Source organism: Xyrauchen texanus, chromosome 34 (genome assembly GCF_025860055.1).
Source record: "Xyrauchen texanus isolate HMW12.3.18 chromosome 34, RBS_HiC_50CHRs, whole genome shotgun sequence".
In the NCBI taxonomy this organism is placed as follows: Eukaryota; Metazoa; Chordata; class Actinopteri; order Cypriniformes; family Catostomidae; genus Xyrauchen; species Xyrauchen texanus.
Genome location: NC_068309.1, coordinates 39,465,378 through 39,470,587, shown reverse-complemented (window position 1 = coordinate 39,470,587; position 5,210 = coordinate 39,465,378). Strand labels below are relative to the sequence as shown.

The following is a 5,210-nucleotide window of genomic DNA, read 5'->3' as shown; positions in this document are numbered from 1 at the left end:
TTTCTCCTTTTGTCTTTGGAGATCTTCCTCTTTGGCCTCAAAAACATGCAATTTCTTTAATGTGGCTACAGATTGCAAAAGGGCTGCCTTTTCTGCTGTAGCTTTGAGACGAGCAGATGCAGTGGTTGTAGCCTTCGAAGAACCAGATTAGGAGTGGGTTTTAAAGCAAGGTCCTTTCTTTGAAGCATTGGATACACTGTCATCAGGACTTATATTTTTGTATATAAATCCATCATCATATAAAACTCCAGCATCTGATAACCATTGTTTGACATCGGTGATAAACTCATTATTTTCTTTCATTTTGCCAACAAGCCTCATTTGTTGCGGTTCATACTCCGTTTGAAGCATTGGCATTTCCAGCAATGAATTATGAGTTTCAATGACTTAGGTAAAGTTGGTTTTATTTTCGCACATTCGCGTTAAAGAACTTTTTCAATTAAATAGTCAATAAAGCTATTTTTTTTTTTCAGATTCGAAGCAGCTACATGATATTGACAACAAAGGTTGTGAACTACAACATTTTTTACAATCGATCAAAATGGGCAAGTATATTTTTAAGCATGTACTTTAGAGATGAATATTCAATGTGTGTGGTAACCAAGATAGGGACCGTCTAAAAAGTTAATATTGTTTTTCATTGTGTGCAAACAGACAACTACATTTTAGCCAACTGTAGATGTAGCCTACTGGCAAATATCTCTCACAAACCTGCATTACAATGATGGTGTTTAAAAAGGTGTTTATGAAATAATAATGAATGAATCTGTACATGAACTGTAATTTGGTAACAATCCAGACCGTAGAAAGGAAAATCATGTTTAATCTCCTGAACATAGTTAATTGCTTCATTTTACAACCGTTTATATTTATTTATTTGAGAAAAAAAAATGAAAAAGAACTGTGTAAGTGTGGTGGTTTTAATAATGACATATGATTTATTTCAAAAGGTTTTGAAAAGCATCGAGACGACTGCTACAAAGCAAGTTGGATCATCTTGTCTGGACTCTACAGAACATACTACAGCCCATGTCTTGCTGTTTTATTCACCTCTGTTTTTATCTGTGCTAAAGACTGTGTAACAGTGTTCTCCAGGTGTTGAATAAAAAGAATGGCTAAACTCTATTTTATGTTTTCCTGTTGTATGACATCTGTGTTTAACATGGAACTCTAACAATAACACAATTCATGTACATTGATTGATGTTTACAGTCCTGCAGAAATATTACTGTCCGTGGTACTGAATCCTTCAGATTATTGACAAGTACTCAGAAAACATGACAGCAAACATGATGTTTATTTTGGGTGTGGATTTTGGAATAAACTGCTGCTTCAAAGTAAATGTAATAAGTGACTTAGAAAAATATTGATGAATACCTTGATTTCTAAATATCACATGAGCTGAATGACTTCTCTAGGCTTGTGAGATTTTACTTTGTTATAGAAGTTACCAGTGTAATTACTGAAATTTTCTTTTCATGTATTCTTTAATGTCTGTATCTGATATCTGAATGCAGTAACAGTGCTTGCTAATTTAGCCCGGCTTCCAGAAATGAATCTGGAATCAGCAATGTTGAGATATTTTGTTGATATTAAGTCATTGAAGGAAAATTATATTGTCTGTTTTAGGGAATTATGGGGTGGAGATAATTTGCCAGGACAAGTGGGGTGAGGCATACACACATTGTCTGGTACCCTAAAAGTGTCAGTCAGAAAGTTGTTTAATTTATGTTCATCTTAATACAATACACAATACAGAACTGCACAACATGTCCCTTCTGCAAGATGTTTAGCTAAGAGAACATTCATTTGTCACTTTATTCTGAGACATTCAAGCATTTGTGGTCTGTCTATGGACACTTACAGACTTCTAAATCAGTCAGCTACATTTGAGGCATACAAATTAATAAAAGAAAAGCAGCAAGCATACATTTCAAATGATAATAATGGTAAACACATCAACCTAATAGTAATGTTTCTTACAATATGATTGATTAGATTTGGTTAAATAATATTTAATATACAAATGATTAAATGATAACGCATAAGCAAACTTGATAAATCATAAGCAAGAAAATATATATACGTATGTATTTTTTCTGCTTCATCAAATACATACATATTTTTTACAATTTAAACACACTTTTAGCATGAGCTCCTCTAACTGAATAGCTTACAAACACAAACCACAAATCCATGGTTCTTCTTCTGGTGGCAGATTAATTTTGAGGCACTGGACATGAAACTACCTCTGGCATAATTCACATTGAACCTGGAAGAAAAATAGGACATTGTTAGATTTATTCAGAAACTGTTGTAATTATGAAATGTATTTGTGAAAACTCATTTTCTCTTCAATTTCTTTTCACTTTCAACAAATAGGCAATAATGACATAAAGAATACCCAGGTGCAGAGCTCCTCTGTTTGGTGCTTTTGGCCTTTTTTTTTCTTAGTGCCTTTTTGTCCACATACAGAGCAATACTCATCTCTCGACACTGCAATTATGATAATGTAGAGAATTATACTCCATCACTCTGTCTCTGGAAATAAACTGTTCTTTCAAAATAGTTTGCCAATACCTGATGCCTGCTAAATTGTTTTGGCAAAATTTTTCTTGATGTGGCACATCTCCTCTTTGCTGGGTATTATGTTGATGCTCTCAGGAATTTTTGGAAAGTGTTCCACCACCTGCTTGGCCATCTAGAAGGAGAGCGGAGAACATTACTAGTCTCATATGGGAAAATGTGAGAACAGTGTTTATGTAAAGTAGTTTTCCCTACAAAAAAAAGTGGAGATCTGCTGCCTGTGAGCTACAGGAGCGTCGCGGAAACAGGGCCTCCATTTACCTGCATCACAAAGACACCACAGCTGAAAGCATCCTCCTGGAACGAATGGTGTATTGTCCCAGGCTTCCACATAGTGTCCACCCAGTCTTTTCTTCCATGCTGGTTTCCTCTCTTCCTGAAATATTCCCTGTTGTAGGAAAAATACAGTGTGTGGGGTTGTGGTGGTCTTCAGCAACATCCATATGCTAATGTTCCAATATTAGTGTTGTAGATCGAAAAAAGTTACAGATTTTTTAAACAACATAACATACACACATTTTTTGCATGCTTGTGTGGCAAGTTTCATTTCATTACTACCACGTTGAGGGTCAAGTATGAAAATGGTGTTAGTTGTAGCATGTAGATACTAAATATTAAAAAAATAAATAATAATTAGTCATTCAATTAAATGTCTGTGAAAAGGTCAAACATTTATGTATGGGTGTATCAATGTTTATCTGTAATAGTCATACAACACAATAATTGTATTTTTTACTTATAATATATTTTTACTTACCACAAACCTCCAGTGCACGTGTCTGATATTTACAACAGAGATGACCCCATCATATTGCTCAAAGTTGACCTATATATCAGAAATGTAAATAAACGTATTTGTGTACTGTAAAATACATGGACATATAAAAATGCAGAATCATAAGTAGTTGCACTCACTTTTTTCAAACCTTGTCGTATGACCTGGTCTTCTGTGCCATTTAAAATGACACCTGTGGTGTAATGGCTTAGCTGGTAGATATTTGCACCCTTTGCATTAAGTACAGCTCTTAATAGCACTTGATCGTCTGGGGAAAAAAAAGATAAATCATTGCAATTATTCAATTTATTTAAATTAGTACGTACATTGAGAAAAAAACATTTAGTATCTGGCATTTACTTTTTCTTAGGTACAACATTTTTTATAGTTTATAAATGTATATATAGTACAATTTTGTATTTACTAGATATTTTTGTTATGATATGTGTACCTCTCCAAATAACCAGTCATGCGGCTTCAGTGTTAGGAACTCCTCGTGATGTAACACTGCCGCCATTGGTGTATGAATGTGTGTGTGAATGGGTGATTGGGACACAGTGTAAAGCGCTTTGGTAACCTCTGAGGTTAGAAAAAAGTGCTATATAAGTGCAGACCATTTACCATTTAACAGGAACTCCAGATTCTGATCGTCAGACTTCACAATGGCTACAACCAGTTCATTGTGCGGTTTTGTCCATAACATGTCAATCTGTGAATGTTACACACTTCATATAGTCAATAATAAGTTAGCTGAATATATGCAATAAATAGTTTCATTTGTTGTACTAACTTAATTACCTCTTCCTCTACAGGGAGTGCCTCTGCAGGAAGCTGCATTGGCTCAAGACTTGACTGTTTGTGGCTTTTTGGCTTATCTTTGTGGATCCTTCTTTTCTTTTTTGGTGGAACAGGCATTCTCTGAGGAACAGAAAAGAATTTGGATTTCGTGTTTGGGAAACGTTCTTCCTTCTTCTTCATCCAAGTTTCTTGACACTGATCAAGGTTCAGAGGTGGCTCAGGCTGGAGCAACAGCTTTTGAGGAAGGTTATGCAGAATGATGTGCTCTGTATGTCTTGTTTGCAGAGACTGATGCATTTTTCTTATGAAGATTCCTGGTTTGACATTTTGTTCTTTATGCATTATGGAATGTTTGACAATTCCAAACCACCTTTCTATGTGACAATTGGTATCTCTTGTTTTTGTTAGTGTCAATGTTGTCACCAAATCCTGTTCACAAGATTCATACCTACCGGTAGTCAGGTCTCCCAACAGCAAGCCACTCCAAAGAGGAAAAATGGCAAGGTAGGTATCAAAGAGGACAGTGAGGATGCCCGGACAAAAGTATGGGTTGTCCTCTTTGGCCAAACATGTCTCATCACCTTCCTCTTCTTCCTTCACCTCTTTCATGATCTGCTGGAAGAAAGCAGTGAATGGTGATCTGCCAATGATGGTCATTGCATGTCTTCTCTCTTCACTTTCACGCATTTCCCAGTCTTCAGATTGGGAAGTTTCTTCCAGTGTATCCTCTTTGGATCTTGAAATGACACTCTCCAAAACACACAGACTTTCTTTGACAAGGTTTGTGTTTTGTGGGGTTGTGAGCAGGCCACAAAATGCACGGAACACAATTCTTGATTCAGTCATGTTGTTGGCATTTTGGAGTCTTGCGAAAGCATACGTGGCAAAGTCTCTCGTCCTTTGTCATCTGTTTGCCTAGAGATTGCCTGTCTGACAGCTTTCAAAATGTGTGCAGAGCAAATGTGCAAGACAGTATATGACTTCATTTCATCCCATGATGTTTTCGCAATGCAGAACTTGTATGCTCTGTCGAGGTAAGAGCTGATGTGCT

The 5,210-nt window shown here is 36.0% G+C and overlaps 1 long non-coding RNA gene across 1 annotated transcript; it reads right to left on the bottom strand.

Annotated features, from left to right (window-relative positions):
• Window positions 1–2,629: 2,629 nt before the first annotated feature.
• LOC127627453 (uncharacterized) lies at window positions 2,630–3,356 on the bottom strand. The gene is made up of 3 exons (XR_007968556.1): window positions 3,344–3,356; window positions 2,848–2,974; window positions 2,630–2,701 (listed from the first exon to the last, which is right to left on the bottom strand). It is a non-coding gene; the product is annotated as an uncharacterized LOC127627453 (long non-coding RNA).
• Window positions 3,357–5,210: the final 1,854 nt, after the last annotated feature.